This window comes from Populus alba, chromosome 5, assembly GCF_005239225.2.
Source record: "Populus alba chromosome 5, ASM523922v2, whole genome shotgun sequence".
NCBI lineage: Eukaryota > Viridiplantae > Streptophyta > Magnoliopsida > Malpighiales > Salicaceae > Populus > Populus alba.
The window spans coordinates 7,801,393-7,827,647 of NC_133288.1; the positions used below are offsets into that span (position 1 = coordinate 7,801,393).

Consider the following 26,255-nt stretch of genomic DNA (forward strand, 5'->3'; position numbering starts at 1 on the left):
TAGAAAATGGAATGGAACATTGCAGAGAAAATATACTGATCACATCTCGCAAGTAAAACGCCTTCCATTACAAGAATTGAAAACATATATAATGTGGGAAGACAAGTGAATTACTGATCACTAGAAATTGCTTTGCAACAGATATGCTCTTGCAAGGGTGTTGAAGTTTCTTTCATAGTTTTTTCTTACCTCTTTTTCGACAGGGAGAGAAGAAGAACTTGGCTAATTAAATCCTATATTTAAGACCTAAAAATCAATAATGATTCCATAAGCTGGACATGCCCACTTCAGATATGTAGCTCTCTGAACTACCTTCTCCTAAGCTTGGTGACCCTTTAAGGTTGCCATAGCTTTCCATCTTGGTAAGGTTATTCAAAACAGCTTTAGTACCAATGTGTCACAAGAAAAAAGAGTCTAATGGAGTGGTAATATCCATAGGAACTTTTCCAAATGAGCTCGTACACTTAGCGGGTGTGTTTGGAGCTTCCATCTGGGTGGTGAACGGAGCCAGGAGATTTTGGCTGGTTTGGTTTTGTGAAAAAATGGAGAAGCAGGGCACTTGCTCGTGCTCATCTAAATTGGGTTGAGTTTGCTCATAAGTGATGTATGAATCCAATAATGCAGGCAAAGATGAAGAACCTGTGTCATCGTTGCAGCTTTCCATGCTAGGTTTGGTCACAACTTCTCTGTTACTTTTATGAAACACTCGACATAAAACCCAATCTTCCTGTATGCACCAAGAAAAAAAAAAGGTGAGAAATGGTGGTCATGATATTATGCCTTACAAGCTAAGAATAATAAATATATAATTAGGCTTGCATAAGATGATTATAAATACACATCTTAGGTCAGCTACTAATGTGATTTTATATTAGCACGCTTGCCGTGACTAGTTGAACAAATTAATTTTGACTTTCTTTTTTTTGGGCTCCGAGAGAAGTCCACAAGAATTATTTAAACTATTTCCAAATAAATTATTTTTTATTTAAATGTTAATGTGATTTTATATTAGCACGCTTGCCGTGACTAGTTGAACAAATTAATTTTGACTTTTTTTTTTTTTTTGGGCTCCGAGAGAAGTCCACAAGATTATTTAAACTATTTCCAAATAAATTATTTTTTATTTAAATGTTGACGTGATTTGTTGTAGGTGTTTGATTGTGATGGATTATGTTTTTTAAAGTATTTTTGAAATTATTTTTTTATTTTTAAAAATTATTAAATTAATATTTTTAAAATTTTATCATGCTGAAGTCAATAATGAAATTTTATCATGCTGGATTCAACATACGTACGGAATAAAAAAAAACGTTAGTAGAAGACCAAGAGGTACCATGATTCGTGCAAAAACTCAAGGAAAAGATGCAAATGCGTAGAAAAACCTTGAGCATGGAGCTTCGTCAAAAGTCAAAGCTGGGCCAAAAGTAAATTTTCAAAACATTGACTTATTCATATAGTGTGAATGTGATAAACCCACCTTATCTGAAGAAATTTTTGGGGGACCAAGAGGTCCTTCAAGGCGAAACTCATGCATGACCCAGTCAGTTCTTTTCCCTTTTGGGTGCCCTACCCTGGTAGAACACCAAGGTCTTTCTCATGCCAACAAGAGTGCCCTTGCGTAGGACATGCCTGTCCTTCCCTGTGGCTTTCCAATATCCAGTAGCTGTTGCACGATTAGTTCTCAATCCAGTTGCATACTTGCGATCTCTTTGGCTATAGAAATACCATTCCTTGCCTCCTACGCGTGCCGCTTCTGCCATATTCCCACACGTAAATATTATAGAAATTATTCACACGTCTTTTAACTAATTGAATTGAACAGCAAGACTGTAAATCTGTGAACTAAGGTAAACTCAAAGCAAAAGGGAAAAAATTAAAAAGTAAAGAGTAAGGTATAAAACCAAAGACTTCGATGGCTTTACCAACATTCAAGAGTCAGACATAAAGTGCAGGACTTTGGTTACCGGTTAGGTCAGCACTGAATGTCTTCGAAGACATCCAAATTAAGGCACTGATTTAACATCGAATTGGACGGTGAAACGTCCGGTCCGACAGCCTGAGGCCATGGATTTTAAGGCATTCTCTTATCTCATGACTTGATCGTGAAAACACACGGTTCAACTCACTTCAACATCGAAACTGTGCCTTTTTAATGCCTTGATTGGGATTTGCGAAGGCAAGATTATCTTGGACTTGGAGTTTTGTTTTCAATGATATGATATGGAAGCCCAATTGCAAGCAGACAATGTTTGGAGTTTTTTTTTTTTTCCTTTTATGATCATGAATTTGTTATGGTGACCCGGTCTGATGATATTCAGTCTATAGTGAAATAATTTTTAAAAAAAGAAATCACTAATGAGGTCAATATCAAAGGTATTTCATATGACTGGGCATGGATAAGCACATGATGGCACCAAAAGCGACTCCTCATGCGGCTAAAATATATAGATGACTGTAATCAAATAATAGTAATGCTGTTAAGAGGTCACTGTCCATGTATTAATGAGAAATTATTCAAGGTAACCTTGGTGAAATATACAAGGTGACAAAAACGAAGGTTTCTTGCTTACGACTGTGACGCGTGTGATCTACAGATTCGATTTGAATATTGTGGTAAATAAATAGGAGGAAAAACGACATGGAGGACTTTAATATGCAGTGAAGGCGAGTGATGACAAGCCATGTTGGATTTGGTAGGAATTAGAGGGTTAAAATCCAATTACTTTGAGCTATGTGTGATCATAAGAGAGTGGTGGGCACGAGGTATGGACAATAAGGCATATGACTTTAGGTTTTTGCTTAGCTATTTCAATCACTTTCATGATTTTTTATTTTAGGTGATTTGGGATAGTGCCAAGAGTGTCAATATCTTCAAAAAAAAAAAAAAAAAACTGAATATATATGAGATATTTTATTTCATTTTACTTTTGAAAAGTATTTAGCTGGGGAGATATTTTATTTCCTAGCATATGTAGAAGCCTAATTTAATTGGCAATTACAAGGAGGTGGTTGAGCATTTCCATATAGAATACGGTGGAGAAAACCACAAAATATTTTATTTCAAGTTATCAAGAACTTACCAAAATATCAACCCCTCACCAGTAAGATGCAGTTTGACTACAAAAACTAGAGCGACTTTTATATTTTTTATGCTATGAAAAAACCATTTATTCTTTTATTTCAGCACAGATTAATTAAATGATTCAATCTGGTGGAGATATGTTATATCCAGAGGCATGCATTATGTGATGAACAGCATATATAGGAACATGCATCACCAGAATTATCAAATACATAAATGAAATACGTTGCTATCATCCTTATCCCGAGAAAGTGAAAGAGAAAAAAAACCCATGTCCCTTGCTTTAAACATCAAGAGCTTAGTCAATGGGGTGTATTATAAGCCTTCAAACCAACCTAAAAGCAGTATAGATGTAGACAATACCTCGTGGGAAGAGCTAGAGCATCTAGTGATTAAGATCATCATATCGCCAGTATTCCTCCCTCCTTTACAAGTTACCAAAACAACAAAACAAAGAAAGAAGCACTGTTCTAGTGTGTGCATGGAAGCGCTTAACGAATAGAAAATCATAAATAATACAAACACAAATGATTCAATGGGAGTGGAGCTGTGAACAAATGATATAATGAGTGCAATTGACATGAAAATCACGGTGAAAGTGATGATTGTAAGTATGGGATCATGATTATAACGAGGATTTAAAACTCACCAGGGATATCCCAAGGCTCACACTTGTTGAGGGTCAACTTCTATCATAAGAAGGGAATCACAGCACTGAGAAGCCTTGTTCATCAAGTAATCGCATACAAGTTCTTCATCTCTTGATGAAACCTGAACCCCGGTGGCAGCTTTGCCTCCACAAAGCTTAATGTTGCTCATTTTCCTCTCCCTTTCAACGGACAAGGCAAGCTAATTAACAGAAACACAGTATTTATACTGCCAACAACAAAGTGAACAGAGGAAGAAGAGATAATATAATATCCCCTCTACCAACAAGGCCAAGTGGTGGTGTATATAAGGCAAAATTAACCAGGCAAAGTCAACTTTGTAGTTCCGCATAAAAAAGGAAGGTTAGGATGTTTGCTTATGTATGACATAAGATGGGCCAATCACTGCCTAATCTGCTGATGACAGCACAGCAATGATGGACGGTCTTTGATTTCAAACTATTTGGAATTGATGGTGCTCAGTCTTAAGATCAGAAACCAGCCAAAAAGATTATGAATGACTGATGACAACACCACAATTCCCTTATTCAAGGGTCTCCTGTTCCACGTGGACCATCAGACTCCTCTTGTACTAATCCATGTTCCTCAATTCTGCAAGAGTGTTTGAGTTCATCTTGCTTTGTAATTATTTGGAGATTGTCCATGGGAAAAATTCAATACCTCTCCTTTTTGCCCACCTCAAAATTAAGGAGATGAAAAACAACGTTGATGATTCATCAAACCTACAATTCCTCCCTCCCTTTCCCTCTCCCTCCCCCCCTGATATTCTCGTATACCAACCTTTACCGCTGAAAAACTAAAATCCCTTTCCGATCTGAATAAAATTCACGGAAAATTCATTTTCGAAGACCTCCACAACATATTACTCTATTTTTTTTTATCACTTTTAGTATTGATGGATCATCTTGCACACATCAAAGACTCAAAGGAAAAACCTTTAACAAAGTTTCTTATTAGTTTCTAAACCTCCCAAACTCTTTAAATATACCCTTGAATTTAAGGCTTATTTTCAGAGAATATCTATTTCTTTCACCACCAAAAAACTCATTATCTTCTATAGCCATTTTAGTTTATGTTATTTTTTAAATGTATCCTAGAACTTTCATTTTAGCATCCTCATTTCTGAAGTCCTAGCTCGGACCTTGTCAGGACTAATTAACACATCCACAGATAAAAACGTTTTTTGGTTCGGTGACCTCCTCTTGGATAAGAGCCTGAAATGGTGATGGCGATTTCCGACAAGTCTCTCTTCAGTTTGAGAGGGGAGCAATCAAAAATGAACTATATGGAGGGATAGATGAAACAGGTTTAAGCCTTTATCCGCTTGGAGGGATGAATTTCAAATTTTTAAGGCTTCGTTTTTCTCCGGCAAGCAGCTAGGGAAGCATTTATTCCCAAGCGATGGGGCTTGGAAATGATGGGAGTAATCTACTTACTATATGAGCCAAACCCTAAAGGTTATTATGCCTCCATATTATGAAAAAATGAGAGTATATCATGTAAGCATAGATCTTCAAAATATTATATAACCACATAAAAGAAATACATAAAAGAGTATTAATACAGCCAACCAAGCACGTAACTGTAGCTTTATTTTTTGTGAAGTGAAGCGTACTAACTTGGTACATGATGTCAAGTAATTCACCCATGATCTTCACAAAATATTTGTTTTTGTGGATAATGAAAAACATTATTTGGCCCCAACATGGGTAAACATAAATATTCTCAAACCTTGGCAAAGCCCTTCCTACATGTACATATACTAATATGTGTGTTGTGTGTGTGTTGTGTTGTCTTCAATTCTCACTATCTAGCAAATATGATAGTGCTTTGACTTTCGATCGATAGTGTTTGCAAAGCAATATTGGAGAATTCTTATGGCATTAGAAAAGCAGAGTTCTTCTTCACAGTTTTAATTATCACCTTGATAATTAGATGGCAACTTCCACAAAGGAACTTAACTTTCCTTGCTTCTCCATGACTTCTTGTTGGAGAATCAGAGTTGCTTTTCTAGTAGCCACGGGGCTCCTCCTTTAGTGTCACACCAATACAGGGCAGATATATAGAGTAGGTAAGTAGATATAAGAGGTTTGGAAAATGACATTGACGTAACCCTCCCTTGGAGCTATCCCTTTGTTATGTAGCAAGGGATTGACCAGAGATTATAGTTTCCAAATTACATTTGGCTTATGTTACGCAACGGATCATGATCAATATTAATTAAAATATATATATATATATATATATACTATATATATATACATATATATATATATAAAGGGATTGCTAACATGTTTTCTAATTGGAAAAAAAAAAATCCAATGCATGCATGGAAATGTTTATGACACCCTTGATCACTATTGAATGATATTTATTTTTCTAAAATATTTAGAAGGTGATAAATTGGATCTGTCATGGATTAATCATGGTTAAAATAATCAAAACACAGTATTTGAATCATGAAAAGATGATAACCTCGTAGACCAAAAAAAAAAAAAAAAAGTTCAACCTTCATCCCAACCTAATGTGGAGAAATCAAATTTTTATAAAAAACAAACTCAGTCACCAAAGTCCACTTGTCAAACTCGAAACCTGATTTATGAGACTGAGATAAATCATAGAAAGTAACTCAAAAAAATTAATAACAGCTCAATTCTCAAAATCAACCAAAATGTTCGAAAAGCGAGGTTGCAAAAAAAAAAAAGCTATGAAAAAAAAATACTAGGTCAACCCTAGTAATCCACCCAAAAAAATTACAAAGTCCAAGCCCTAACAAACCTAGTGTTGAAGGATCAAACTGAAAAAAAAAATCAAGTAAAAAAAAAAACTAAAAAAGACATAAGGCAATCCGATCTAATTTTTCAAACTCATAACCAGAGTTATGAGTTCGGGATTACCTCATAGAAAAAAAATCATGAAGCCTAATCAACCTAATGCTAAGGGACAAGATTGAAAAAAATCAATTCAATTAAAAAGAAATTCTAAAACAAAATAAGTAGCAATCAAAATAATGATGCTTAAATTTAACATAAAATTAAAATAACAAGACACCTTGGTTTTTTAAAGAATTTGTGCAAAACTCGTGTAAAGAAGAGAGGAAAAGAAGAAAAAATGGATCATCATATACACATGCTACACCATCTGCAAGGGCTTGCCGAGAAGCATCCAACGCCATAAAAGGTGGCATTAAGACATTAGAGAATGTCGCATGCATCACTTGAGGTAATGTTCTTCACACACTAGTGCATGTGATGCATGTTCCAACCTCTTTATTAGCTCCTGTTGGCCCTAGTCTATATAATTGTTGTTACTCAAACCTTAATTATTTTAGATGCAATAAATTGATCTTTAGTTGCAAAAGTCGATCATCAACCAACCACATGTTAGAATTTTTTTTCTCGACATCGTAGGATCACTATGTTTGGAAAAACCAAGAAACATTGTTAAGTCTAATCCCAAATAAATTCCATTGTTAAGGATCAAATTGAAAGAAAAAAAATTGAGTGCAAAAAAAAAAAAAAACATAAGAACCCTACATGAAGCCAATTAAAGCAAACTATCAAGTCTAATCTCAATTCATCCCAATTTAAAATGATAAAATTGAAGAGACAAAAAAAACTTGAGTAGCCAAAAAAATATGTATGTGTGAATAGTGATTTCACAAAATATTTTAGTTTTTCTTATAACTATCATTATAATTGTACTAAGTTGCACCGGTCCTCGCTAGTGATAAACTATAATACAAAATTCAATAAGGCAAAAATTCAATTCATTTTTGTGTGTTTTAATATTGTGATAAAAAGTATTTTTTGTTAAGTATTTTTTTATTTTGTAAAATACATCTTTACCTAACAAAAGAGCATATTAAAGATAAGTAGAAAAAACAGTTAAAATCTTAAAACATCTTTAAAAAGCATTCAAGAACAAAACTACCTCACTGTTCAACTCTCGTTCAAGTAACTGCATCTTTCAATAATTTTTTGCGATTGATCGACGACAACAGTAAGAGAGGGAACAAAAAGAAAATGGCTGCTATTTGCAAAATCCTTATCCATTACACGTTTGAATGATTATGAAGCATTCGGTGATGGCAATGTTTCTTGTCCTTTTGCCGATGAGCAGTAAGGTATATTATCTCTTAAATTCAAAAGCTCTGTGTCACCAACGGAACCACCAAAGACTGGAGACAAGTAAGAACAAACCAGGTGTCTAAAATGACAAAAAAATATTCAAACCACAGGCGTGGCTAATTCCAACACGAGTGGGGATCACAATTTGAGGCTCGAACAACGATATTGATGTGACGATTTCATTCTTTGCCTCGTTCAAACTATTCGACAAATCTAATTGTCATAAGCACACACCCCAACACGCATTTCTATGCAGAATCTGCAAGGAATTTTAGGGTCACTCTCTCGTCCAGTAGCATGACTGTTTGTCATGTTTATCCATGTTTATATGTGTATACATATACCTAAATAGAATCTAAAGCAGTCGGTGAGCTGTTGATTTGATTAATAGTTCTTTCAATGTAATAAAAAAAAATATTTTTATTGTCAAGTTGTGTGTTTTTTACCATAAAAAAAAAAAATCTTTATTGTGGATTTAAAATTTAATACACTCACTTGATCAATATGTAGAGGATTCAAGGCATCATAAAATATTTAGAAGAGTTAATATGTGGGAAACCAAAAACATATATAAATATAGATTAACAGCGGAAAGTTTTTTCTATTTTTTTTATTTTTACTGTTTTTTAAAAAAAAAAAGAGAGAATTATTTAAAATTTCATTTAAACAAAATGATTTGCTAATATAATCACTTTTTTTCCTGATTTTTTTCAATAAAGAAATATAACCTGTGTAAAAAATAATCTTTACATTATTTTGTTAACCTAGAGACAAGCATTTTCCTAAGCTCGGCTTTCAAATTGAACAAGGTGAGAGCTTATCTAATATATCAAGTAAAAACTGTATGATCTATGGAACAAGGTGAGAGTTATCTAAAATGATCAAGTAAAAAAAACTGTTATGATCTATGGAAACAAATCTTAAGATGATGATATTTTAACCCTTCATTTTATATACTTAGATGATAGATTTTTAGATTTACTCGGATAAAACTTGAGTTAACTTTTTATGGGTCCGAGTACTTAGCCTATAAAAAAATAAAGGTCAAACTCCTTTTTATTTATGTTAAGAATGGATGATACATCGTCCGACTTTAGATTTTTTTTCTTAAAACAAGACAATATGGATGACATATTATTTGTCTAGTTGAGACTCATTTATCTAATAGTACAGAACTAGTGACCAAGAGGTTGCTAGAAAGTCAGGATAGGTTTTTTTTTTACTTAAAAATTTATTTTCAAATCATTTTATCTTTAAAACATCTAAAAAAAAACCACTCTTTAGAACATAGTAAAATAAAAGGTGAAAAAACACCTTAATAGAACTCTCCTTGTCAAATGGAGTTCATTAACATCAAGAATGAGTCTTTTTATTGATGGAATATAGACAATCATTAACATTTTTCTTCTCTTTTCTTTTTTTGACAACTCTTTTATTTTTCAAATTTATAAACTGAAATGTGAATAAAATAAAGTTTTGGACAAAGAAAAACTTAAAAAGTTATCAAACTTCAAAAAATAAAAAGTTTTGAGAACAAAGTTTAAAAAGCCGCCTTAAAAGTATAGTTAAAAAGAAAAAATAGGCCATTTTTTTCTTTTGTCAATTTCGGTCCTTCAAAGTTTAATATTTTTTAATCAATAAAATTGAATTCCATCTTGTCAAATTAAACACCAATTTAATATCAAGATAAATTCTTGACTTCTCGGGAACCTACAGAAAGATATTAAAAACAAATTGTAAGCTGAAATCTATTTAATTTAATTTGTACGGAAAAATAGCAACACCAAAATGAAATATCACAAAGAATATTATATACAATTATATATACATATATATATATATTATATATATATATTATATATTGAATTGTTGTAGGGAAATTATAATGTAGCTAATATATGCAAAGACGGATAAAACCTGAGCAAAATTTTTTGTCATACTACTTGGAATGATGATAATTGACTTTACAAGCTATGAATCGCCAGCATCTATCTAAAAGATTTACATCAATATTCATATAATTTATGTGAAATAATGTAGTTTCTAAACAATACTATCTAAAGATGTCAGATTGGCATTTAGAAAGTTTTTTCAATCTCTTGGATTTATTAGATGAAAATTCCTTGGGAAGGCCAAGATAAGCACAGTAAGAATTGAATGCAAGCAAATTTCGCTTTCATTCCAGCCAGTTAACGGAGACATCTAAAGGGAAGAACATCCAAATTAATCTATATCTTCTCTTTCAGTGACGTTTCTATATCAAACCTAAAGTCAACAGGTAATAAACACAGCAATAAGTATCATTTAGAAGTTCCTTAAAGTAATCTGTATCTTCTCTTTAGTGACTTTCTTCTCCACTCTCCACCCAGAAATCAAGGGAAAAGGAACAATGACGTGAGGAATGCAGGAATTCAATGAAGCTTGTCGCAACTCTCCCGCGCGGCTTCAGGCTGGCGATTTTTTTCATTATGTTATTTGCTTTGATTCGTTGGGAGTTGTCACCTAGTATTTAATTAAAAGCTACTAGGAAACCCGGATGTATTGATCTTGTCAGAGATTCGCGGGTAAGGGACTGGTTATGGTTAGGAAAGGTATTAGCACCTCTATCACAACTTACCTGAGGTAAGCTGCTTCGTGGCTTTAACGTGTGAAAGAAGTTTTAAAAATTTTATCTTTTCATCAAATATCAGAAAATACAATTTACATATAAATTAATAATTATTAACCGTGAGCAAATCAAAATATTAAATTCTTCTTTACCTTTTGCAATTTTATCATGAATAAAAAACAACATCCATAAAAAAAAAAAAAAATACAAACACACACATACTTTCACTATTTTTTTTTTCTTTTCTTTTCTTTTTTTGTTACATCCACACTACAAATAATAAAAATTCAATACTAAACAAAAAAATTACATCAAAACAATTTAAAATTACAAAATAGCCCCTAAAAAAAATCCATAATAGGGCTTGTGAAGCCTTTCTAGAACCGTTTATAACAGTGGCGGCGCGTTGTTCCAAGCATCGCCGCCTATGAAGGTGGCACAACTGATGAATCGGGAACGTCTTCCTCTCCTCTGTCTCCATACGTCGGCGATGAGGGTCATCGCCACCTGTAACAAGGGGAAAAAAACACACAAATAGTCAATTTTATTTTTGTTCTTTTTTCTTTTCTTTTCTTCCTTGTTAGATTTGTTCTTTGTTGTCTTCTTTCTTTTGGTTTGTTGTTCTTTCTATCTTCTTCAAGTGGCCAGTCATGACGGACGCAAACAAGGCTAGCTTTGGCCTGGTGTTTTGGTCATTGCTATTGAGTAGGTGGGAGTTGTCCGGTCTGCCAGTTTGGTTGGAAATGGAACTAGGTTCGTCGGCGCTGCTATGTGTGGGCTACTGCTAAAGGAAGAAGGCGGACTGATCTAGGATCTGTGGATGGTGGGGACGGCTCAAATATTTATAGGTAAAATGTTGCTTGGGCCTCAAAATTGGTCCCTCAACTTCTTTTTTTGTAAATTTTTATTTTTTCTTATTTTTTCTTATTTTTCTTATCAACATCGTCTCGAGTAAGGAAAATCGGTGATTTAAAAAAATAACATGTTAAAAGTCAAACGCATTTCCATGATCTTTAAAAACTTAAATTCTTTTAAGACGATGCTAAAAATTCTAAAAATGATGCAAATATATTTTAAAAAGCATATTTTTGAATTTTTATTGTTTTTCTCTGTTTTTAAAATTTTCTGAAAACTTAATAAAATATAAATCAAAAAATTAGATTAGCAATAAAAACTAATTGATCAAATTAGGTGCAACAGCCTGCATGTAAGTCGACGGGCACCATTTCATGGTGTGTGTATATATATACACTTAGTTTGGAAAAGAAACTCATGAGATCAATTAGGGGTGAGCAAAAAAACCGAGAAACCGAGAAAACCAAGAAAAAAATAACCGAAAAAACCGAACAAAAAAAAAACCGATTAAACCGATTAAAATTTTGAAAAACCGACCGGTTCGGTTCGGTATCGGTTATAGGCTTATAAAACCGAACCGAACCGAAAAAATAACCGAAAAAAACCGAGCCAAACTAAGAAAACCGAGCCAAAACCGGAAAAAAACGAGCCAAAACCGGAAAAATCGAGCCAACCCAGTTTGAACCGGTTTTTTCCCTTAAAAAACCAAACCGAACTGAACCGAACCGAAACCGGTCGGTTCGAACCGGTTTCGGTTCGGTTTCAGTTTTTTTAAAAAAAAAAATTTAATTTGGTTACTTTTTTTGATAAAAACCGAACCGAACCGAATCTGCACACCCCTAAGATCAATATATGATCTCCATATAAACAATCGAGCAACAAGTACTGTAGCAGAAGCCATCATCGGTCATAGCCACTGCTTGTCGTCAAGAACCTGTTTATAGGTTTTATGTGTGCATATTTTCTTAGGTAGACAAATAATCTTTTCACGATTTCCAAGGGATTGGTGATGCTTATAAGACGTTGTACTTATTCATTTATAAAACGATGGATTGGGTCCCATAATTGGGCATACGTGGACGTACAAGGGATGAACAGGACCAGTGAAAATAGAATCCAAAGGTCTTTCAGAGCACATCACAAACAGAAGTTTCGAAGAGAAGGTTTCTGACTCATGTTTTTAAGCTCTCACGGAGCAGGATGCGTTCTTTTGCAATGAATGGACTACAAGTGTCAAATAAATTGGTGCTTTACATTATATTTGTTTTTCAATTAAAAATATCTTAAAATTATTTTTTTTGTTTTTTAATAAAAAAAATATATTAAAATAATATTTTTTAGAAAAAACAATTACAAGCAACTTCTCAATTTTTTTTTTTATTCATTTTTGCTAATAACATGTTATCTGCCCCATTAAACTTAAAAAAAAAATATAAGCCCGTGTGGGCTATTTTCTTAATTGAGTCAGGTACCTAGCACCTAGCCCAGTAAACCTCGTTATTTTTTTTAATAAAATAATGCATTAGTTCATATTTTTTTCAGATAAATATAAATCTTGGGTTTATATTTTAATTAGTTTGTGGTGAGTTTTTAATTATATTTGGGTGTGTTTAGTTTTTAAATAAGGAAGTATGATTCATCTATGATTTTTTTCTTAATTTTTATATATTAAATTTGTTTTTTTAAATATTTTTTTATAAAATTTTTTCATTTGTTCAGACTTACATTTTCTTTTATTTGTATTCAATAAATCTATATATGTGTCGGTTTCTATTATAAATTTTATGTGTTATTCCATTACAAATTTATTTTGATAAAGAGATTCATTAAAACACAACAAGGTAAACTACACATGTTGCGATGTTAAATATTTTAATATTCATTTATTATTATTTTTAACATCTCAGTATTTTATTGATGTTTTATTCTGTGATCATATATTTTTTAATTGTTTTTAATATTTTTTATCTTGATTTTATCATTTAATATCGGATTGGTTAGGAAATAATCTACTTGATTTTTTGTTTTAATTTTTGTTTTCTCTAGGGTTATCACTATCTTAAATACATTTTTATTTTTAGATTAATACTTCATTTTGTGACCATATATTTTTATCATATAATTAAAAGAAATATTTTATAAAAACTAAATTATTAAACTAAATAGAGTCTATGACACAATTTATTTGGGGACTGAGATCAATTAAATATGTCACTTTCTCAATTACGAGATTTCAAAATTAATTAATAACAATTTTCAAAAAATTCAGCATACTTTTATTTTTTATTTAAAAAAAATATTTAACCCACAAAAAAAAAAAAAAATTGCCCAGAGTGATTTCTATTAAATGACATCACCTGCCATCAATGGCATCTAATTAACGATGGGCACTGTTATGAATATATTGTTAGCATTATAAATATGATCACTTTCTCTCCATGAACATGCATCATTTTTATTTTATTTTATGATGTGGGAAATGTATAAAACTTATAGGCGCATAATTGTACAAAGAACAAACATCAATATCATGGAAATCAACCTCAATGCTTCAGCTAAAAAACAAAAGATTTTAACTTTTCCCTAAAGGTTAATCCCAATTATGGTCCCACTGAAGGGGGAGACCTATAATTGCTCCATATTCCACATCTCATAAGAACTAGAAATAATCGCAGCAAGTAGAAAAGTCCTCATCACATAAATAATTAACTTCGTACACAAACAGGTGCATGATGGGCAGTAGGACTTTTCAAGCCTGATTGGCAATACGTTTTAAAAGTATTTTAAAAAAAAAAAAATTTATAAAATTAATATACTTTTAATATTTTTAAATTATTTTAATATGTTGATTAAAAAATAAAAAATATTATTTTAATATATTTTAAAATAAAAAAACATTTTAAAAAGCAATCACAACTATATTCTTAAACACACTAAAATCATTGCAGTTTTTATCATTATTAATTTCTTGATTGAGTTGAAAATTTTTATCAAGTTATTTTAGTATTTTATCTCAAGAAAATTCTTTAGCAAAAATATAAATATATAAGGTTTTTAAATGTTTTTTTTAAAATACCATCTTCTTAGTCTTTATATTAATTTTTCAAAAAAAAAAAGTGTAGAGAAAGGAAAATAAAAAAAAATTATAAAAAAATTAAGATAAGAACAACAAGAATGAAATAAAAAGACTATTGAAATTGTATTAAAATATAATATTTAAAAAAACTGAAAAAATATTATAAAAAATTAAAAATATAAATAATAATAAATAAATCAAATATCAAATATAAACAAAAACATTATAAGAAAATCCTGTTTTGTTAAAAAAAAAAAAACAAAAAATTATAAATTTTTCATCTATACATTAAAAAAAAATAGAGACTACAGTAAAATACCATTTCCATCAAGGAGTAAATTGTAATTCACGAGAAATATCCAGTTGGAAACAGCCTAGAGGGCAGTGAGTAGAAAAGGGACAACTCATAGGATATTTATTTTTCAAGTAATTGTCTTGCACTGGAAAGGTGGAAAAAAAACAAGAAGAAGAAGAAGAAGAAAGAGGAGGAGGTTTGCATTGAAAACAGCCAAGCCCAAGAAACCTCTCCATCTCTCTCATCTGTTGTCAACTTATGATAATTGTTGCCGTCTTGTCTGTCATAAACGCCCGCCGTACGCTTCCTTTGATGTCTCAGTTTCCTTCTCAATTTATTTCTCCAATATTATCCATTAATGGCCAAATAATTGTCATCATTTATACAGTCTAGCTTCTTCTGTGCATTGAGGCACGTTACTTTGTCGCGAATTCGTGATGAACAATTTCAAGTGGCCTTATGCGTCTAATTTAGCTATCTCACTTAGATCATAGACCAGTGCTATACTGAGGATTGTTGGTTTAAATTTTTCTTCAATATGAAAAAAATTTAAATATTAGTAATGGTTGTTTTTTTTTAGTAAAAATAAATTTATAATTGTGTAAAAATTGACCCAATGTAACTTAATTGACTTTATTAGTTAAAAAATAACTCATAAAAACATAGTTTGGCGAAAAAAACTTTAAGATGATATTTTTTTAATATTAAGATAATAATATATTGAATGAATTTGGGTCAATCCAGGTTAACAAGTCAAATCTGTGACTTAGATTATAAGACTATGATATCCTCATAGAAAACAAATCAAAATACATTATGAATCATAATTCACAATCAACTTCATGTTGAAATGATAAAATTAAGGGGAAAAATTAAAAAATAACCTAAAAAGGTGACACAAGTTAACCTTTCAAAACCGTGACCCGAGTTATAAAACTGAAATAACCATTTGAAAAAGCAAATCAAGACAAATTATGAATTACAATATTTAATCAGCCTAATATTTAATGATAAAATTAAAAAAAAAATAACATGAGTCAATCCGCTAAGCCATGACCAAGGTCATTAGACTGAAATAATCTCATAAAAAAATGACATAATTTAACCCAAAAGTTAACATATCAAATCCACGGCGTTAGTCTTAAGATTGGAAAACCCTATAGAAAGAGGAAAAAAAACAAACAAACAACCTGAGTCAATTTGTTAAACTCATAACTTGAGTCATTAGATTGAGATAACCTCATAATAATAATAATAATAATAATAATAATAATAATAATAATAATAATAACCTGATTTAACTCATGTTAACATGTCAAATCCTCAATTTTAGTTATGAGACTAAGATAACCCCATATAAAACAAATCAAAATAAATTTTAAAACTCAATTTTCAATCACCTTTATTGGACTTCATGTTGAACAATGAAATTTATAAAAATTCTAATTAAAAAATGTGACATAAAATGAGCCAAGTTAACCTGGACTAACTCATTAAGCATTATTATTAGGTCATGAGGTTGTGATAACATCTTAAAAAGAAAACCTAAACAAATCATGAAGTCTAATCTTCAATAAAAAATAATATTAAATGATGAAATTGGAGAAAAAAAGTCAATTAAAAAAAAAATAACTTAGTCAATCGGGTTAATCCGTCAAATCTGCAACCCAGATCATGAGATAGAAACAACCTAATAAAAAGCAAACCCAATGTTGAAAGACCCATGACCCGGATTATGATATCAAGATAACCTCTTAGAAAGAAAGAACAAAAAAAAACAACTCGACTTAACTGAGGTTAAAATGTCAAAACCCACAACCTTGATCGTAAGATCAAGATATCCTCATAAAAATAAAAGATTATTAACTTTAATTCCTAACAAACCCAACGTTGAATGATAAAATACCAAAAAAATTAATTATAAAAATTATATAAAAAAAAACTCTAATTAGCTCAAGTTAACCTATTAATCCTCAATCATAAAGCTAAATTAATATAATAGAAAATAAACAAAACAAATCATAAAATAATATATTAATAACTAACCTCAACTAAGAAAAAGATACCATTTGAGCAATTTCTTCATGGTTTCCTAAAAATGCGCTAAATGCTCCCTTCAAGCAGAAATGAATTGCAGGAGATAACAGAATGATGCATTGCTTACTCATGTTTTCCCATTAGATAATTATATATTTTACTTTATTTTGAAAACATATATTTTATTAAAGATGAGCCAAGAAATTTGTTACAAAATGTGAATGCTTGATGACGTTGTCTCTGAAAGTTAAGGGTTGGATTACAGTAGTTATCTAAGCATTGGGTTATCTGTAAGGGAGAGAAGAAACAGATTTATTACCTTGCAGGGAGAAAAAAAAAAAAAATGAGTTAAGGAGAATATCACTAACAACAATGGAGGGCCCAGAGCAGCACCTACCAAGCCCATCTAAAAGGTAGGCCCAAGAAGATGATTGGGTCTAAGTTGTTTTTTCTATTGGTGACCATCGGGCCTTGTGATTGTTTTCCTCTTTTTTTTCCTTTTAATAAAGTGGGCCGAAAGAGTCATGGCCCAATCCATATATCAATCAAAACTGAGCATTCTTTTTTAAAGATATCAAGAATTTATTTGCCACGTTTGTATTATATATAACAAGCTGCTGCCCTTTATATTTCTATTTCAATCAATGAATAATATTTATTCAATTATTCAAAAAAAATTATGAAAATATATTGGCTTATGTGTATAAATCATTATGTAAAAGTTAATTATGATACATCAAGATGAAATTATTTTCCTAACATAATTTAAAAAGAAAACGCTAATTTGACATGGAAAAGATTTCTCATACAATAAGAATTGAAAAACACCCATTAAAGCAAGAAAGAATAGTATTGTCATAACATAATATTTTACCCCTCTCCAATATATACATAAAAATATTCCAATCAGAAAAAAAAAAAAGTGGAAAATATATTTAAAAAGAAACAAAAAGGGAGGGTATTAAAAATATTTTGAAAAAAATAAAATCAAGGAATGAAATTGAAAAGAAATATTAAGAAGGGTTGAAATGAACTAATTGGAAAAGACGAAGAAGTTGAGGGGAATTTTTACTACAATCATGTGTGAAATTAAGGGGAAATGACTGAAATTGGCTAAAATTAGAAATTAAAAAAGGTGCCAATATTAAGGAACTATTTTTAATGAAATCAATATTGAAATTAAAATAATATAGATAAAAGTATTGAAATTTACCAAAAAAATAAAACAATTAAAGATACAAGAACCAAACTTGAAAATACACCAAACTTAAATGACATTGTTTTGAATTCAAAAAAACAAAAAGAAGAAGGGTTAATAAAATAGTGAGTTATTAATTTTTATAAAAAAAAAAAAAAAACAAACAAACAAAAGATGTTGCTTTGATGCATGGCTCAAATAACCGTTTCTTCTTCCCCGTGGCTTTCTTGCATCTTTGTTTGTTTTTCTTTTTCTTATAGTTTTGGTCTCTTGTTTATCTCTCTCACTCCTCGCACTTAGCCTAAGACACACCACTCTCCTCACATGCATGTTCACTACATGCTCAAACCAAGAAATTCAGCTCCAACCCTCTAGAACACTGTAAAAACTTGTGTAAGGGGAAAATCAAGCATATCAACCAAAGAGTCAAACTATGATGGAAGGTGGAGATTAATCTAAAGAGACCAATAACCATGATCATACCACCAATAAGAGTTTCGAAACCTTTATCCTTATTTATAAATAGAGAAACAAAGCAAAAAATAAAAAGACCAGAGTTAAATATAAAAGAATCTAGAGAGAGAGAAAGAGAGAAAGCTGATGATATGATCGTTTATCTTCTAAAAACAAAAATTACATCCTCTAGTTTCGAACTCACAGCCTCATCTTCACTCAACACGTGTCAACTAACTCAATTACAATGTGGATTTATTATAAAAACAACTACAAATATATATTAACATGATTCATTGTTTGTGTGAATAGTTAAAACAACCTCATAACTTTTAGCTAGTATTGATAATGTTTTTATTTATAACACTAGAGTGGTGATCCCCGCTACGCTGTGGGTCAAATCAATTTTTTTTATAAAATAAATAAACATGTCTAGACAATGATAAAGTCAATCCAAGTTAATTTGACCAACACGTAACCCGAGCTATAAGATCCGGATAACTCTGTGAAAAAAAAACAAAAAAAAAAACCACAAATCTCAATGTCCAATAACCTAATCTCAAATGATGAAAGTAAAAAACAAATCAATCTTGACAAAGTAAAAAAAAAAAAAAAAGATACATTGAAGAAAAATACTTGAGTCAAGTTGAATTAACTTTACAAACCTGCCAAATGCAATACAAAATCAGAATCTAAAAATAAAATTAAAAAAAAAGTACTAGAAAAAAAGACCGAAGTAAAAAAAAAATAATAAACAAACAAGGTAAAAACGTGTTAACTTGACCACCCAGCACCTTTGATAAACCTGCATAAAAGAAAATGAAAAAAAATTACAACGCTCCAAACTTAAATTGGGTTAATCATCGAAATTAGTGGACCAGGTCATGAGACTGAGATTACCTTGTAAAAGACAAACATTAAAAATTACAAAAAAAAAATTAAAATTAAAAAAAAAAAAGAGGACTAAACCTTGCACACACAAAAATATTTGAAAGAAACTAAATAGAGATTAAATTAAAAGATAAAATAAATGAAGAAAAGGGATTAAAAAAATACAATGAAAAAAATGAGGATCAAAATCGAAAACAAACAAAATAAAAATGCAAAGGATACAAAAATAGCAATAAAAAAAATAAGAATCAAATTAGATAGAAAAATCAAATAGAATTAAATAATAAGAGATGAAATTAAAAAAAAAAACCCTTCAAGAAGCATTTAAATAAAAAAAATCAAAAGAATAAGTATCAAATTCAAAACAAATACAAACTTTAAGAACACAAATGAAGTTAATACCAAGATTTAGAAAAGAGAAAAGAAAAGAAGGATAAAAAAGCCCTATAACCACTGAACAACTGCCTTCCTAACAACATGTGTCACCCCAACAACTTTGTTGTCATATTACATATCGAATGAGATAGCGATTGGCAATTTATCATTATTAGAATACTTTTCTGGTGCATGGGATGTTAATGTGCTAACACATATATAACAATCATTAGACCTTTTAATTGATTTATTAAAATTTTAATAATGCAAATAACTAAACGAGTCCTAAATACGTATGAATATGATAGAAAAATTATATTGTAAAGATGAAAATGTCATTTCAAGCCGGTCTTAGATATTTTTAAATCAAAGGTTAAATATGTCATTTTATTATAGAAAAATGTATAAAGATAAAAAAAAAACCCTCATTGCAGGGTCAATTCTTTCCTTGAAGGGTACTAATATTATGTACAAATAAATAGGAAAGGACACAAAAGCCCCCTTATAAAAGACCAATTTTTTTTAGCTTTGAAGGGCAACAAAGTATTTTCACTATACTTTTTTTAAAAAAATTAAATGATTAAATTGTGTCCATCAATTAATAAATGATATTTGGATTCTCTGACAAAGATGACTTTACCCTTGCTGCAATTATTAAGTGAAATGAAGAACAAAACGGCCAAGACACCATCTAAATCCATAGAATCTCTGCTTACAATGCACACCATCTACTTTGTTTTTCAATTTGCAAAACTGTCAAGATTTGGCCTTAAAAAAATAATAAAAATAAAAGGTATGATCGAAACCCTCACTCATTTCCTTAAATAAGGTCAAAACAAGCACTGCAGATTTCCCCACTCAACAGAGAGTTAGGGTGAGACTGTGAACTGAGAAGAAAAAACCACAAAATTCCAAAACATAAATATATAGTGACATTTCTCTACACACTACACCGTCTCTATCCACCCCTGTCACCCTGTCGTGCAATAATCAGAGTAATTGTGTTTAGTGACATTATCATTTTTTATCTCTAAAAGACAAATATTCTTAATAATCAAATCAAATCGGTAGCGCAACAGCAGAACTTGGCGAGACTATTCTGGGCCTTTGTTTTCAAACGATGGGAGTGATTGGATGATTATTCGGTTCGTGTTGTTCCTCATGTGAATCGCCAACGATTTAGATATAACTAGTTTTCAAATTCTCAATCCACTAACTTCTTAAAGGTGAAAATTACATCTGGTTCAAATCTTGTAAGAACATAGAAAAAACCAGTTAAGATCATCGCTGGTTCATGACGCAAACGTATGGATAAATGATGATCCCAGCCGTGTAATATATTGTTAGATAGAGCATCCATCTGCCATGAGGAGGAGAATTGAAAGGTCATGAGGCGATAAAACTCTTGAATACAAAAGGTACTGTGGAAGATCCAAGTGAGCAAGAAAATTGAAGGAACATGGCTATGAACTGTGTTGTCTTGGGGTTTTCCCGGATTCCAAAAACGTAACGAGAGGTACGAATTGGATTATCTTCTGCAACTATTTAAAAAACTTGAAGACTTAGCCCCCTTGTCCTCTAGGTCTTAGCCTCCCCCGACTAGCTTTTAATCTCCGGCCTGAGCCTAAATTTGTAGGCTTTCCTTCCAGGCTACAGGTCACAAATGCCACTGTTCATCAGGCACGTGAAGGGATTATAAAGTGATTTATATTTTATAGCGAAGCTCTGTAATAGGGTTTGGCAAGACTCCACGTAAAAGTCTCAATCATGTAGCATGGATGCTTTGATTTTTAGCAAGTAAGCTTGGAGCTAGGGCCCAGCTAGCTCATAAAGTAGTATAAATAATGCATCAGCCATGTTTGTTGCTCAAATTATCACATCAGGAGGCATCATCGTGCATGAACACGGTCAAACAAGTTAATAAAAAAACAAAAAAACAAAAAAAATCACTTTTCTAGTTATTGTTAGAACCGCCTGGCTTTATGCCAGAGTTGCAGATTCTCAAAACCTATTTTTATTAAATTATAATCGGAATAAAAGTATATTAATATTTTTAGATTATAGATAAGAATATATTTTCTTAAGTTTAAATTTCATTTCTTAATTATAAACGCAATTTTTTATATATATAAAAACACGTGGTAGTGATTCTCAACCTATTTTTATTAAGTTCTGCACCCAGAGACACAATGGACTGTAATGTAAGATAACAATGCCTAAAAATTCTCTTTGATACTTGAAGTTTTTATTTTTTTCAATTTTGTCTCCTGAATTTTATGTTTTTACATTTTAGTCCTAATTTTATTTTTATCAAGTTTTAGTCTTTAGGTTCAATGATTGCCTAAAATAATAATCAACTTGGGTATTAATGTGTTTGTCTTGAAGAAAATAGTTCAATGATTGTTATTTTATCCTTTTAATATGATAAAAAAAAAAATAAAAAAAAAACAACAAAAACATTTCATCGCTTTTTTATTGATGAAAATTATGAGGAAAAATTATCTCCCCTCCTAAAAAAAAAACAAATTGTTGATCAAATTGTTATTTTAAAAAGTGTGAATAACATAAAGAGAGTTTTATAGAAAGGAATACATTATTTCTCCTAAATTTAATTAATTTTAATTATTACATATTGCTATTAGTTTCATTACAAAAAAATTAGAAGAAAAAACTCTTGAATACAAAAGGTCTTAATATTTCATTTTTTTATTTCTTTTTTATGGGTTTTTTTTTAATATTTTTTGGTGATTTGTGTAAGCTTTGCTGATCAGCAAACTACATGTTTATCATCCAAACTTCAGGCTTGTGGATTGTTGGTGATGGTGGTATAATCTTTCTCTGGGAGCTCTTAATGCATAAATGAAGATGTTTCTTGTTCTAGGATTTGTGTGCTCAATGACTTGGTAATTTATTTATGCTATAGCAGACATGATCGTGTCGATATTATTATCACACTTCCCCTTTGATTTCTGAATGATATCCATGCTTCCAGGTAGCTTGATGTGAAATTTCAATTATAGCTGAAATTCAGGAGCGGAATTGGTGCACCGTGGAGACTTTTCATATGGATACTGCACAAGCAAGCAATGTGGTAACTTGTCATGATATGGATTGGTACCAATTGTTCATCAATGACTAATTATTAAAATTATGATTGTTTTGATTGCTACAACTAATAGTTTTCAAGCAGCATGCATGTTGATGATCATCTTCTTGAAATCTTGATATTGTAGTAGGATTTGTTTCCCTTCTTTTGAATTGTTGTTTTCTTACAAGTACGTCAACAAGAACAGGTGAACAGAAACATTATTATTATTATTTTTTTTTATCTAGATTGAGTTCCCAAGTTCTGTATATCATTCTTTTGTACATAATATTGAACAGAAAAAAAAGTTCTAGAAGTATAAATTCTCAGTGCTTTTGTTTATATACAGTTTCCAAGATTGGTTGGGAGTTGGGACTTGCTAATATGTGGGATTGGGAGAGAAGAGATTGTTTACCATCAAACAATTTAAAATTTTGTACAGAACATGGCATCCACCCAACTATTAGCTTTATTGCAAGTTTTACATGTATACATATTATTCTTTTGTGTTGATTTTCTCTTGTTCTGATTGTGAGATGTTAATCTATGAAAAAGATGAAGAATTTTCTTTTTGTGTTGATTGTGAGATGTAACAAAAAAAAAATAGTAAATGCTAACAGGATATTCTTTCCATTTGGTGTTTATTCCGTCATCACTTTCAAATGCTACCAGATTGTCCAATAAAAAAATGAGCAATAAAAACTAATTAATTAGGGCTATTTCTTCGATGATTTTATTAATATTAAAAATCACTAATGAAATTTTTAACAGAATAAAAATATTAATGATCAACTTTTCAATGACAACATATTTGTCTATGATTTCTAAAATCGATGAAATTTTATCTAAATAATAACAAAATATTTTATCAATTTTTCGATAGTATTTACATTTAAAAAAACACATAAATAAAAAGACATGATTTTAACTGGATAAATACATTATTTTTTATTTATAATTTAAATCATTGATAGTCTTCAAAGTAATAGTTTTAATAGTTATAAAATTAAGTAAAAAGAGGTTTTCGAGAATGATTATGCGGGCATCATGCGAGAAAAGAAACTAGTATGTGCTATAAAAGAAACGAAAAGAAACAAAATTAGCTTGCCGTTCAATCGAAACAAAGTCCAAATAAAAAAAACAAAACATCGACTATCAGAAATAAACTAAGAAAGCGTTTCCTGCAAAACAAGAAAAGCTTTTTTTTTTTGAAAAGAAACTTAATTAAATCTCTTGAAACGGCAGATCATGAATCTCAAATCTCTTGGAAGAGGAGTGGATGAATGTCGGCTGAGGTATAATTCATTAGTTGTCGCTGGTCATCATCTAAGTTTAATGATCTTCAATTTCTGACTCAAGTTTAATGAGGTTTGCAGGGAGCCTGCGCTTGAGCCATATCATTACAAAATAAAGACTAATACTGGCAAAGAGAGAAGTGGATGACACTCACGTCGGGCATGATCTATTTCAGACAAGGATGTTCAAAAAAAAAAAAAAAAAAAGGAAATTACAGCATACAATGTTAACCTTGTTCAAACTGGTAATAATGACACCTGTCGATGACCCCTCTGTGGCTCAGATCATGGCGGGAAAAGAAGAGAGGAGGCATTGGAAACAGAAAACTGGGTTGTAAATCAGAGATGTAGGGATGGAACTGACAAAATTGCTAATGGCAGCAGATAATTTTCATGAAAAGCATACTACCATCCAGATAACATGATGGGACTCAAGTTGCTCACATGCCACCACACTGTACCTCCAATATACACTGAGATGGATAGATTTATTCTGAGGAAATTTTGATTGACGATAAGGAGATAAGGAGGTTCAGGAATATTTCCGAGCGACCTCGCCCCTTCCATGGCTGCGTATTAATTTTAATCTTTGTTAATTAATTTGAAGTTTTTAGGGTTTTTTTTCTTAAATATTCATTCGCCGCAGATCCCAGAAGAAGTCCAACGCAAAAACACCAGATTACGTAGTTGTGAAGGGAGATTAGAAACTCAATGTGAAGGATATTCATCACCTTCAAGAAAAACCAAACCATTGGAGTGATGGTTAGGTTTGTTACTTGTATAATTATATTAGATTCGAGTAAAAAAATCTGCGAGAAAAAGTTCATAGAAATATATTAGTTTAGGAATAAATAGAGAGCTCGATACATTGAGGATTGCTAGCAATTAAAATGTAAATGTTCTTAGACTGAGCTTATGTGTTTAACTAGTTCAACATAATGAAATCGAATATGATGAACTGCAAAAGAAATTACTTTCACTTTAAATAATTGATCAAGATAATTTTAATCACATAACTTCATCGCACTCAATTCCAAATAATTCATCATTCTTGTATTTCCTCTTCAAGTAACAACATAAAAAAAAGGGAAAGGAGAAAAGGAATATTCAAATAAATAAATAAATAACCCAAAATCTACTGTATGAATTGAAAGAGAAGCGCATGATAGAAAGGTAAAGAGATTGGAGACCAGGGAATCTCTTCAGAAGATGAGCACGTTCTTCCATTCATTGATGCCCCCGTTTCCAGCCTTTTCAGGAGCCTACTTACTCAGAGAGAGAGAGAGAGAGAGAGAGAGAGAGGGAGAGAGGGAGGGAGAGAGAGAGAGAGAGATCTCACCGATCCAGCAGCCATAGAAATTGATGGCCTAACATTAGGTGTCTCAGAAATACTCTTAATTAATTAATATGAGAATATACATACAATAAACCCTCTGTGCTGCACAGTGTGCCTCGTAGCATTTACAAGTAGCTAGGAATTTCCCACCCCATTTCTCTGCAGATGAGCGACAAACAAGAAACTTTATTGTGACATAATAATATAAGCATTCACGTAGAATAGCTAGCGTTACCATCTACCGCTCTTCCTCCCTCCCTGTCAACTCGTTGGGCAACACCGGATTGGTGAGAGCTCTGGCTTCTTACATCACAGACATTTGACCTCTTCGAACAGACTGGAAATTATGTCTTGATAGCTTTGATGAAATGTGTGATGAGGAATGGAAGGACACCTCACGTCTTGTCGTCCATAAATGCATGATTAGCCCGTGTATCGTCTCAGCGCCTGATCATTAATTAGAATTCAAATTAAGCCTCTAATCCTTGCATGGATGAGATTAGCTGATCTTTCCGGCTTCAGAAAGTCCCTTTCTGATCGGAGTTTTCTAGTTTTCATCGCACCTCGTGGATTTATGTGCATTTGTCGTCATCATTATGCTCATAGAGATTTATTTTTAATTAGATTTACCTGAACTACAGATCGATTTGAACCTTTTTTTTTGCGTGAAGAGTTTCGCTCCATGACAATCCTGCTTTCTAAGAGTGCAGCGGTTATTTTTGAATTACGTATTTTTAACATATCATATATACAATCCGAAAAAATATATTTTTAAACAATATTTTTTAAAAAAGTTAATACAATTTCAAACTGCCAATCCCTCTTTTAACCATTATAACTAACAAGAACATATATTATATATATATATATA

At 31.2% G+C, this 26,255-nt stretch overlaps 1 pseudogene; it reads right to left on the reverse strand.

Annotated features, from left to right (window-relative positions):
- On the reverse strand, window positions 1-24,615 carry LOC118054085 (NAC domain-containing protein 21/22-like; annotated as a pseudogene).
- Between the last annotated feature and the right edge of the window lie 1,640 nt (window positions 24,616-26,255).